The following is a 12,854-nucleotide window of genomic DNA, read 5'->3' as shown; positions in this document are numbered from 1 at the left end:
CTTTCCCCAAGGGATGGTGGACAAATCTGCCCCGTGGGGGGAAGCTTTGGATATTGGCTCTGGGGAAGAGCCTGGAGCCCCACAGTGGCCATGGGGAGACCCCAGGATGTGGTTTGCAGGGGGAACCAGGGACTGGCAGGGGTGAAGCTGGAGCAGCCCCACAGCCGAGGCTCATCCGCATCGGAGCTGCTCCTGCAGCACCCCCAGACGCGTGGGTGGAGGAGCAGTGGGAGTTTTCTTAATGGGGTTTGGACGTAAAAGGCAAGGGAGACTGGAGACAAACAGATTGACATCAAAGGAAAAATGTGATGAAAAAACGCCTCATGCCGGTTTGTCCCAGGCAGGAGAGGCTGAGTGGCTGAACGAGCCCTCCCGGCCTCACCATGAATCACGCCAGTGACGGAGCCAGCAACAGGGCTGTTTGTTTGCCTGTTGCCAAGGGCCCCGCGGCTGCGGGTTGGGAGCTGTGAGCCCTGTGGTTCAGCCACTGTTTCAAGGGGGTTTGGGATGGGAAAGCCAGGGAGATCCCCACTGTGATCTGAGGGCAGAGCTGAGACCAAAGGGTTGGGTTGGACAGGGCAGGATGGAGCCTGGAAAGGGGGCTGTGCTGGCTGGAGACTCCGATTGCTGCAGAGAGCAGGAGAATGGAAGATGTGGAGGCCAACGGCAGCTGGAGCACAAGGTGCTGTAACACAAGCCCCAAGAGCCACTGCACAAGAGGAGCTGGAGGACAGACCCCACTGGGAATGACTCACGGACAGTCAGGAAACACCCTCGGCTCCACTGACAGAGAGCAACAAACTGCCCAAACTGTTCCATGCTGGAGGTGAGTTCCTCCTTCCACTACCTCTGCTTCTACCTTTGCACTTCTCAGTGCAAAGCCTGGTCCCCCTCACTGGCCACTCAGATCTGCCTGGTCTGTAGTGCTCAGTCCACCCCCTAAAACATCCCCTCTACCCTCCAGTGGGGCGTGGGGTCCTCGAAGCTGATCTGTTCATGATGCACAGGTCTGTGCCTCAGTTTCTCCATTTGCTAGGCTGGGTTCAGCACATTCTTCCAGCCTTTTTCCATCTTAACACCTGCGGGTTTCTCTGTATAGAGATGGTCTCTTCAAACATATAGAATCTCAGAATCACATACTGATTTGGGGTGGAAGGGACTTCAAAGCCCATCTCATTCCATCCTCCTGCCATGGGCAGGGACACCTTCCATTAGACCAGGTTGCTCCAAGCCCCATCCAACCTCGTCTTGGATGCTTTCAGGGATGGGGCAGCCACAGCTTCTCTGGGCAACCTGTGCCAGGGCCTCACCACCATCACAGGGAGGATTTTCTTCCTAATATCTAATCTAAACCTACTGGTTTTCAGTTTAAAGCCATTGCCCCTCCTCCTCTTTCCATGATCCCTGCTCCCACTTGCCTGTCCATTTCCTTCTTGCCCTTTGATTTGAGCAGCAGGTCTTGACTCAGACATGCCAGTCTCTTGTCTTCTTTCCTGATTCCTTACTCACATGGATTGAGAGCTTTTGCACTCTGTGGAAAGTGTCCTTAAAGACCTGCCAACCCTGTTCTTACCCCCTTGTCCCCAGGGGCAGTTTCCCAGTGGATCCCACTGACCAACTCCTTGAGCAGCTCACAGTTTTTTTCCTAAAATTCAGGGCCCTAACTTGGCTCTGCCTGTCCCACATCCCTCAGGGCTGCGAACTCTACTGGCGCGTGGCCACTGCAGCCCAGGCTGCCTCCAATCTTGATGTCACCAGTGAGTTCACTTGCTTTGGTGACCAACAGGTCCAGTGACACATCTTCTCTGGTAAGACATCCATACATGGCCCCTTGCAAATCAAGCCCTGCTCTCCTATGAGGGTGCTGGAAACTACCATAATGCAAATAAACCCACATATTATTCATGATTATACAGCATCATCCACACGACAGGCTCTGCACAGACCTTTGCTCTCTCAGGCATGAGGGTGGTGAGGCACAGGTTGCCCAGAGAAGCTGTGACTGCCCCATCCCTGGAAGTGTTCAAGGCCAGGTTGGATGGGGCTTGGAGCAACCTGGTCTAGTGGAAGGTGTCCCTGCCCATGACAGGGGGTGGAACAAGCTGGGCTTTAAAATCCCTTCCAACTCAAACCAGTTGTGATTCTGTAATCCCCAGGGCCTGAGCAGCTGCATGCTTTTGCTGACACGCGGCCAGGTCCATCCTTGTTCCCTTCCCCTGGGCAGTGAGGGACCAGCAGAGCCGTGGTCTCCGTGGGGCTCTGCATCAGCAAAGACACGGCACCAAACCCCTCTCACTGCGCGGACCCGCACTCCCAGGCCCTGCGCCCGCCTGCCCGCACCCTCAGAAGCGCGGCCAAGGCGGGCCAACAGCCCCGAAGGCGATAGCAGACCCCCGGGAGGGTCACTCCAGCTGTGCTCAGCAGCGGGGTCGTCCGGCCGGACAGGGGCCAAAGTCAGCTCAGCACAGCCCGGCTCCCGGCAGGGCACAGGAGGGATCGGCAGCTCCATCTCGTGTCTGACGCCCGCAGTACAGAGCGGGGAGCCCAGACCCGGGACAACGCTGTCCACGGCGGCTCCTCTCCCCGTGTCCCGGCGGGTGGCCTCGGGTGCGCCAGCGCCACTGTCAGCTTCACCCTGTGGCTCCTGCAGGAGGCTGGGACTCAGAGATGCCACTCGTCTCTGAGAAGTCCCAGCCTGGAGACCCAGTATGGCGTGGGTATCGTCCGGCTGCCATCCAGAGCCCTCAGGCTCCCAGCAGCCCGGGGGTGCTCGCCCCCAGGGATGCCACCCTCTCGCTGCCCGGTGCCACACGGCTCCACAGACCCCTGCTCTGGCCGCAGAGCACGTGGCACCGAAAGCACAGGCACGGCTTCGTTTTTACAGGCACGGGGCCAGAGCTGAGAGACTGCTTCTCATTAGGGCAGCAGAGCTGGGAATAAGTGGTCCCGAGCTCCCATACCAGGCTGGCGTCTTCCCAAGGGGATGAGGAGAAAAAACATCCCTCTCTGAAGTCTGTGCTGCCGGCAGCGCTTGTCCCTGAGCACCCAGTGCAGCGCTGGGTTGTGGGGAGCATCCCCTTGACGCCAGTGTGGGAAGGAACAACCACGTCCTGACCCCAGTGGTGGAACAGCACCGGCAGCACAGCCCTCGCCTCCCTCAATCACCCTGCTCTGATCCGGTTCTCTATCCAGGCCGTTTGCCAGCAGCAAAGAGAAGGGAAAAAGGCTCCCGGACAGCAGATAGTCCCGGTGAGCCCACCAGGAGACAGGACACGCTGCCAACAGCGTTGCTGTGTGGAAGCAAGAATCGGAAACCAGCTGCAGCCCCCGCACGGAGCAAGAAAACATGGTGCCACCGGGGAGCAGGTGGGACAGGGATGGAGATGAACATGGTGTCCTGAGCAGGGGACCATTGGAGCAGGACACACAGTCCCTTGGAGACATGGAGATATGCATGTGAGAGCTCCTGCACCCCGTCCTCTCCGCACAGAGCATGCCGGATCCCTGCTTCTGGGATGGACCTTCCTGCCTCCCACTGTCCTTCCAGCCCAGCTGCACGGCCCCAGCATCCTTCACCGAGCACAAAACACTCCTCTGCTCTTGCCGGCACATCACTGGCACCGGGATCTCGTTGCTCCCACGGCAGAGCGCCAAGTGATCCAGACGGGAACAGTCGCCGACTGAGCCTGCAGGTGTTGGGATGACGGCAGCACCTCCTGCTGCTCGGGGACCTGCCGGGGCAGCGCCAAGGCTGCTCCGATTTCCAGAAACAAGATCTCCAGGGAGGCTGCCTGGCCCAGGCACCAACTGGCAGACGTGGCAAACAGGGCTGTGGGGATGGCCTGGCAGTGAGGTGACGCTCTGCTGCTCCATGACCCTGCCTGCCACAGGACCACCGCCTTTTCAGCACCACCAAGGACCATGTGGAACACGGATGGAAAGGGGATGGCAGCCTTTTTGGTGTTGCCTCAGCAAGCCTGGTCTCCAAAGTCATCCCAAGTATCTACCTGCTGACGCTGACTCTGTGTCTGCTTTAAGGAAGGGAACAGGTCAGCCATGGCTAAAAGGCACCTACTGCATCTCCTGACACTGGGGTCTAGGACAGGGCCCCAAGTGTCCTGGGAGGGTAGGAGGAGGCTCAGCCAGCTGGGGGGCTCTTTCCCCAAATGCTGAATTTCTGCCATGTGCAAGAACCCACCTTGCACCCACCTACACTCTCCAAAGCAAATCCAGGGTGGGATTTGAGGCAGGAGCAGGGTAAAACCTGAGATCAGCATCACTGCCCCAGGTGCTACCCCCTCTCCTGGGCATTGCCTCCTTCTTTGGAATGATGCAGGGACCAAGGATAGGATGACACTGTCCTGAGCCACCTCCTTGCCTCCAAGATGCTGAAACTAGGGAGTGGGAGGCTTCGGCCACTGTGGGGTGAAGAGGGGGGGGTCTCCTGGGCTTTGCAAAAGCAGGGCCAAGGGCTGTCCCATGCTCCTCTCATTGGACACCCCATAAAGGGGTCTGAGCCCACTGAGCTGAGCCGTACTCAAGGTGACACACTACAGCTGGGGCTGTGGAAGCCCTCAGGCATTGCCTTTCCCCTTCTCCCCCCTGGCCATGTCCACATGATAAATGTGCAGCCCCTCTGTTTCAGCATGGCCCTGTGCCCTGTGGGTGGCTGGGATTGCCAGGACCCAGAGAGCTCCTGAGGGGCAGGAGATGTCCCCACAGTTGAGGCAATCCTGGCAGTTTGGGAAGTATGTGAGCAGTTTGCAGCTCACGCTTGGATTTACACTGGATGGCTCTTTGCTGCTTGCGGAGGATCTGGCCCCTTGGCAGGCTCCGAAATGATCCCAAGCCCCCCTGCTTTGTTATTAAATCAAATCCATCTGGCCTCGACCACGGATGGTTGTTATTCGAGATCCCTCTCTGAGTGGAGCTGGGATTAGCTCCGGGCATGGGGGATTCTCCCTCCCTCCCTCTCTCCCACCGCTCCCAGCCCTCCTGCCTCTCTCTTTTGTGTTTCTCCACTTCTGGAGGAGCAGGGGGAGGAGCGGGTGCATTCAGCAGCTTTTGTGCAGCTCAGAGCTGCACGGGTGTCCCTGTGGGACCACGGTACCTCTGTGCTCCCTGTGAGTCCTGTCTAGACAGAGACAGGACCTGCCTGCACCCCACGTCAGGGCAGCCAGAGCCCCCTGAACCCCGGGGACACCACGGCTGGCATGGGGGGTGACAGTGACATGGGGCTTTTGTCCCAGCCACCTGCCATCCCCATTTCTGATCCTTAGCAGCTGAAACACTCACAGGAGCTGCTCTCCCCGGGGACACGCAGAGCTTAGCAGGGTTATCTCCTCACCCAGTCCCAGGGAACCCATCGTCCCAGGACAGCAGAGGCCAGCACAGGGTGAACTGGAGAGATGTGGGATGTGCTGTTGTGGAACAAGTGCTTTTACCTTTATAGCAAGTGCCTTAAGCACTGCTGCTTGCCTGGGTGTCACTGCTGGTGTGCCTTAAGGCTGCAGCTTCCAGACCCACTTGAGGAGCTGCTGGATCGAGCCTCTGGCGGGAACCTTTATGAAGATGATGGATTTCCACTGCTCTCATAACACAGAAAGCGGTGGGGGAATGGAATTGATGATGACCTGCCAGCACGAGGCAGAGGCCGGGGACCCAGCCAGTGTGGGGACACATGTCTGCTCCCAGTGCCACTCCTGGGGACACCTGGGCCAGCAGGGACGAGGCGACAGCATGTCTGGCTCCAGCCCTGCAGGGATCCCTCAAGGTTGGGCAGATGGAGCCGTGGTCCCCATGGGCTCCCCAGCGCTGGGCTCTGTGTTCAGGCTGCCAGCAATTAGTGCTCCAGCTTGTTTCAGAGTGATTGCTGGGCACGCGCTCTCACTGAGCACTGCAGGGGTCAGGACACACCCCAGCCCACCACTCCTGGCTGAGCTTTACTTTTGGCCTCTTGCATCTCCTCTGCTGCAAACTTGTCTCCCAAGGTCACAGCGCACAGCCTGATATGCTGGTACCATCACTGCTGGTGGGGTACGTGGTCCCCAACAAATTACACTCCAAGCCCCTCGGCCCCCCAGGAGCTGTGTGTGAGGCACATCCCTCCTGGGAGGAATGACCGTGGCAGAGCACAGGGCAAAGGCCAAAGGGCACAGTGTGAGAGGGACAGGATGGGTCAGAGACAAACTTTAAACATGGGCTCAGTGTTTAAATCTCATCTGCAAAGCAGCGTGCTCGCGTTCCCTTTCCGCCCTCGGCAAAGCCTTGAACACATCCTGGAAGAGCCGACACCATCCCCATGCTCCCCTCTCACTACATGGGTACCTGTACCAGGGCCTGCACACTGCCTGAGACTGGGGAGGTGACACCTGAGCATCCTGGATGGTCCTTTGCCCTTGGAACCATTGTGGCACCTGCCGAGGCTCAGAGCTTCCTTGCATGCTGGCCGCAGCTCCCAGCTCACTGCAGACCTCTCTGGGATTTGGCATCTCGCAGCCAGGGAATGCAAGATCTGTCGGACTTCAGTCTGACTTCCAAGTCTTGGTCCTTCTGCAGCTGACTGGAAAACATAAAATGAGATAAGGCACTTTCTGAGGGAGCGCTGGGGCCAGGGAATCAGCAAAGCAGGAATTAGCACTGGCACCTTCACTCCTGGGTCACACACAGGGTACAAACATTACTGCACCTGATCTACTCTCCTGGGGGTTCTGCAGCATTTAGGCACAAAGTGTGCATCCCGCAGGAACTTCTTAATGGCATGAGGGACTCTCCATTGACAGAGACAGTGTTGACATCCTTCCCTGAATGGCCCTGCTGGTACAATCCCCACAGGGACTGAAGAACAGCCCCCTATATCACCCGGCCCTGCAGTAGGCTGCCAGCCCGTTGGGGAGGAGGCAGGAACATGTCCACTTGATGTGCCTGAAAAGCAGCACACATCTCCCCGTTGCTATGGAAACACTGCTTTTAAAGCAAATTAATAATAATAATTAACATGATCTATTAAATAATAGTAATAAAGGCATTAGTAATGACTTGTAATTGGTAAAGTACTCGGAATAATACACGCTCGCTTCACGACCTGCTCCCAGCACAGGAACCAGGGTCGGGGCAGCATCTCCCACCTGCAGGGGAGTCCCGGGTGAGGTAAGTGCCCTCTGCCTTCAGCACTGTACAGGCAGGAGCTTAGTGGGATTCAGTGAGGGATCAGACTTTTATCTGGATAATGAGGATGTCTAGACTGATAAGAAGAAGGGTTAAATTGGCTCAGGGCCTGATTCTGCTTCGCCATGCATTTGGTGCAGTGGTGCCTGGGCAAAACCGAGGAGGGTCGAGGCCAGGTGTCCACTCTAGACTGGGCACAGACTTTGTTCTTCCCAGGTTTTAAACCTAGCAATGGGAGTATTGCCAGGATCCTTAACGCCTGGGAGGCAGAGATGAAGGGAACTCTAAGAAACCTTCAATGAGCTTGAATTCAGCCTGGAGAAGAGAAGGCTCTGGGGAGACCTTAGAGCCCCTTCCAGTGCCTTAAGGAGGCTCCAAGAGAGCTGAAGAGGGACTTTGGACCAGGGTCTGAAGTGATGGGACAAAGGAGAGTGTCTTAACCCTGGCAATGGGCGGGGTTAGATGGGATATAGGATGAAATTCTTCCCTGTGAGGGTGGTGAGACACTGGTACAAGTTGTCCAGAGAAGCTGTGGCTGCCCCATCCCTGGAAATGTCCAAGGCCAGGTTGGACGGGGCTTGGAGCAACCTGGTCTAGTGGCAGGTGTCCCTGCCCATGGCAAGTGGATGGCACAAGATGAGCTTTAAGGTCTCTTGGAGCTTGGTTGATCCAAGCCTTGTCCAACCTTGCCTTGAACACTTCCAGGGACGGAGCAGCCACAGCTCCTCTAGGTCCCTTTGCTGTGCCTCATACATGCCAGGCCCTCATGTCCCACTCCTCAAACTTCACCATCAAGAGCAGCATCCAGAGTGGATCGGTGCAAGGCTGAGCCCAGAGCCATGATAAAACACCCTCTCTTCAAGCTGCAAGATGCTTCCAAAAGGATATGGAATTGCAGAGAAAGAATAAACGCAAAGGCCTGATGGTATCACCTGCTTGTTTGTGCCCAGAGTCCCTTTGCTGACAAGGTCTTCTCTGCACAGCAGAGTGAGGACCTGCTTGCTCAGAATCACTCAGCATTCCTGCAGGAGCCTGCCCAGACAGGCAGAGCCTGGAGGTGAATGCCCTGGGAAAACCTGGCCCTGGTTTAGGTGCCTGCATGAGAATGAACTGCTTGGAAAAGCAGGTCCCCACTGTCTATGCTGAGCCTCTGGAAAGGCATCAGTGACCCTTGAGGTGGCAGAAGCAACTGCAAATCCACTAAAAAAGCCCCAAGATGTGTTCTTTGGACTTTTCCCATCCAGGTCTGACATCCAGACTGCTGGGCCGTGCAGGATGCCGGAGCAGCATCAGGATTGCAACACACCTGTGTGGCTCAGCCTCCATCCGATCCAGAGCACCCGGCAGCAACTTCCACCATGAGACTAAAATTAGCACCAACAGGAAGAGCTCTGGAGCATGATGGGATGATTAGAGCCTCCCTGGAAAGGAGGCATCACCTGCAACGTAATGACTTTCCTCATCTCTGAAGGAACGTGCAATAACTGCTGTGGAATATGATGGGGAAAAGTGAGAGAGGGAGATAGGTGCTCCCACACAAAATTGGAATAATATTGCTTGTCCAGAGGAGAAAAACCAAGATCCTGGCTCTGCTAGGCTGTGCCATGGACTTGCTGCATGACTTTGGTAAAACTGCTTAGAAAGACACAAAAAACTTAAGGATCATGCACACCAACTCCACCTGAGATTTATAAACTGCAAGTAAACACCCAGATTAAAGGTAAAAAAAAAATCTCTGTTATATGTATTTAACTGTGTGTGTTGAGAGTGTTTGTGAATAACCACTGTCACCATTCTCCACCACAGGCAGTGGGGACAAGGCATCAATCCTTCAATCCATGCACAGATGTCCAAATCCATACTTTAGATCTCTTTGTTGGCCTTTTTTGGCTAAAAATGTGGCTGCAGTCAGCCCACACCACCCACATCCATACTCCTGAAAGAATATGATTTCGTTGGGCTTCACCCCTCCGATGAACCTGCCCTGTTTTCACGTAAAATGACAAATAACTGGAAAGAGTTAAAAGTGGGCGCACTGAGCCGCAAGATGTGACTGTGCTGAGGGAGCTCCTCTGTAGCTCAGGGAAATACAACTGCCCCTCTGGTTGCACCTAATGCAAGTTGGTTTGACTCCATGACTCACATCCTTGTCTCGAGACTGGAAATCCTAGAATCATGGAATTATGGAACAGTTTGGGTTGAACGGGACCCTAAAGCTCATCCAGTTCTATGCTTCTACCATGGGTAGGGGCTCCTTCCTCTAGCCCAGGTTGCTCCAAGCCCCGTCCAACCTGGCCTTTCACACCTCCAGGGATGGGGCAGCCACAGCTTCTCTGGGCATCCTGTGCCAGGGCCTCAGCACCCTCACAGGGAATGATTTCCTCCTAACATCTAATGCAAATCTCCCTTCTTTTTGTTTGAAACCATTTCCCCTTATCTGGCACATCCCCCTCTCTCAGGAGGACCCATACAGACAGGGCTCGTTTGTCAGGGTAACAGGAGACAGGTAAGTCCCTTGGATGGAGCTGCCATATTTCCCTACAAGATTTCCTGGGCAGAAATATGTGCACATGCGCTGCACAGCTTGACAATGAACGTGCAGCGAATCCAACACATCCTGGACATGTTGGATTTGCTGGGCACATACAGACCATCTGGCCAACACATGGGCCTCTGGCTTGACATGTCCAGGAAGCATCTGACTGACGGCGGATGCCCCACACAGCCGGTGGGAGCACATGCAAGAAACCAGCCCTACTGGCACTGCAGGGGAGGTGGGTGCGATGCCCACGGAGCTGATCTGTGGCTGCACCAAGATTTCTGGGCCGATGGAAATTCAGAGATACCAGACAAGTGGCCAAAACCCCAACATGCCCCTGGACAAAATTTAGAAGAGGGCATACTCAAGGAAACACATGATAAACCCGACCTTCTAGAAACTGAAATCGGAAATTACCTGCTTGCAGAAGATGGGATTCTAATGGGAGGAAAACATATTCCTTGGAAAATGAACTACATGTCTAAGCAGTAGGAATAAGGCAAGAGTGTGACCTTGAAACTGAACTCCACTTTTGATCCCAGACCTAAAATCATCCAGATTTCAGGATGAAGGAATTTCTTCAGCAAACTTAGTGCAGTTTTTCCAGAAAACCCTCACAACCAGAAGTCCAAACCTCCACAGTTATGATCACAACCAATGGCGAAGCACCCGTGGTCCCAGCACCAGATTGTCCCCATAGCTTAGCACCCATCTGCAGACAATATGCTGAGCTCTTAACAAAATTGAGGGGTTTTAAAATCTGGTCTCCTGGGCCTGATCCCATGGACCTGGGCTCACCAAAACCAATGGACTTCAAGGAGCTTTGGATCAGGCTTTGCACTAATTTACTTATCTCATAGAAGAGCTTAATTAACAAATGTTTGCAAAGCACTTTAGGATCCCTGCACGGACAGCAAGACTCCTCTTGCTGCCAGTCCCATCGACAAAGCAAAGAGGTTTAACATCAAGGGGCAGCAGATGAATTGTCCGGACAGTGGTAGCCACAGACAAGGCCGCAGGGACATCCTGGGCAGATAGGCCACCACGAAGGGCAGAGTCACCTCTGAACCATATGCTTACTACAGGGAATGACCAGCACATGGGGCTGTGGGCTCAGAGCTCCACGGCCCCACAGGGTGGAAGGGAACCTTTCCAGCTTTCCAGCATTTGGGATACTCCTGTTTTGCATGCGGCTGAGCAGTTCTGGAAATGAGCTCTCCAGGGATGGGGAGATGCTGCCTGGGAGTGCTCGTGGTGATAGTACCCCAGCTCCAGCCTTGTAACTCAGAATATTCTATGATTCTATGTGAGTTGAAAATGAAGAAAAGCCTAAAAATGGTGTCCTGGTTCCAAGCAGGTGTTTGCTCCCTCTGGCCTCCCCACCATTGGCTCGTCACCTCAGTCTACGGGATGTGGGATGCTCCCCTGGCATTACACCTTTCCTAGCAGCTGCGACCTTTACCCTGGACTTGGGTTGTGTCAGGGGGCAGAGGGATGCAGCACTGGGAAGTGCCAAATTTGGCTTCACATTGATGACACAAATTCATCTGGAATGTTTCTCTCTGCGTTGACTCTTGATGGTGACTGTAAGTTGCTGTTTTGCCTAAGGACAGGCTGCTGGCACCTCCTCAGTCAATGTCAGCTTTATTCCTGCCTCCCACAGGGCTTTCTGTCACCAGCCATGGTGCCTGGCCACCCCTCCCCGACTCTGGCACTGGCAGCAGCTGCAGTTTGCAGTTTCTCCCTTTTCTTTGATCATTCTGCAGCCTCCTGCCTCAGGAAGGGACGAGGAGCACGTGACGCTGCTGCGCGATCCCGACCTCTCTGCTCAGAGGACTCTGCCGCCGTCCCTGGCTTTAGTTAATACTTTTTTTCTTCCCTGACAGTAATTCAGGGATGTGGATTTTAAATCATTTGGAAATACCAACTTTTTAACTAGAAACACTGCGTTTCTGCCAAAACCTTGGCAGGGACGTTCCCAGAGTAGATGTAGCTGCGCGGAGATTACACCCGCAGCAAACTCCTCACTCGCAATCCAGCACTACTTGCACCCAAAAAATAACCTTTTACCCCAATATCTGTGGAGCTGTGAACAATTCAGCCTCCCACAGCCCCACGACAGGAGCCCCCATGACCTACTCCAGCTCATCGAGCCGGTTCAAGCCACCTGGCAGCGCTAACTTTAACCTGAATTACTCCTGAAATCCAGCTTCCCCAGAGGCAGCGATGCCAGACGGGAGGTAAGATCATTCCCAAGCAGCTGCTATCACTGGGAAGAGGATCAAAGTCTTGGCTGGAGCCCAGCTACGCCCCCAAAATATTGTATGAACTAAGAGACGCTGCTATCGGGGACCCATCAGGATTAGTCACTGCCCGCTTTGCCAATTCCTGCAATTTTTCTATGAGCATTCCTGGTTGCCTGAAATTCCCAGCTCTGTGAGTCATGTGAATATGCACGAGTAGGAATTTTCATTTTTTAAAGTAAGTTGCTAGATCTTGTGGCTGTGCAGAAAAGCAAGGTGATGTAACCAGAGTGAAATCCGACAGCCCCGGGAGAAGGTGAATAAAAAGAAACCCCATTTTCACTATTTTTTTGGAGTCACACAAACTTTTTAGTCAGTTTGGTGATTTCTGGGCCTGGCTCGTGCTATCAGAATGCTCAGAGCTGGAGCTCGGCAGTTTGGGCTTTTTTGTTTTCCCTTTTTTCCTTTCACTTTCTGATTTCCAGGGGTTTCTCCTTTCTTCTCCTGAGAGCTCTGGGACAGAACTTAAAATGGAGATGGGAAGCAAAACTGTGCCCCTAAAATAACAGGCTGCCTCCAGAGCAGGCATTGCTATTGGCCTCATGTGTGAGATCCAGCTTGGACAGGTGAAAACTCCCTAATTTACAGGGCAGAACATGATGGATCCCAACAGCACCACAACATGCTGTTGGCACATGTGCTCCTGCACATGGGTGCACATACGATACACATCCACACTGGGAACTCCCCTGCACGTAGATGTGTGTGCACACAAACACCTTGTATAGAAATACTTGTGGTTCATGTACATATTTCAGTGTACATAACTGTGTACCTGTGCTCACTTGCACACACACACCTATAACACACGTGCTTACACAGACACACACAGTGTTTTCACCTGG

The 12,854-nt window shown here is 54.3% G+C and overlaps 1 long non-coding RNA gene across 2 annotated transcripts; it reads left to right on the top strand.

Moving 5' to 3' along the window:
- Positions 1 to 273: 273 nt before the first annotated feature.
- On the top strand, positions 274 to 12,294 carry LOC135403984 (uncharacterized). Of its 2 annotated transcripts, none has more exons than XR_010425545.1 (2): positions 274 to 826; positions 3,193 to 12,294. It is a non-coding gene; the product is annotated as an uncharacterized LOC135403984 (long non-coding RNA). The 2 variants fall into 2 exon arrangements; XR_010425546.1 differs by having other exon boundaries at positions 2,885 to 12,294.
- The last annotated feature ends 560 nt before the right edge of the window (positions 12,295 to 12,854 follow it).

Source organism: Pseudopipra pipra, chromosome 29, assembly GCF_036250125.1.
Source record: "Pseudopipra pipra isolate bDixPip1 chromosome 29, bDixPip1.hap1, whole genome shotgun sequence".
Lineage (NCBI taxonomy): Eukaryota > Metazoa > Chordata > Aves > Passeriformes > Pipridae > Pseudopipra > Pseudopipra pipra.
The sequence above is the reverse complement of the archived record's forward strand: the minus strand, read 5'-3'. Positions and strand labels throughout refer to the sequence as shown.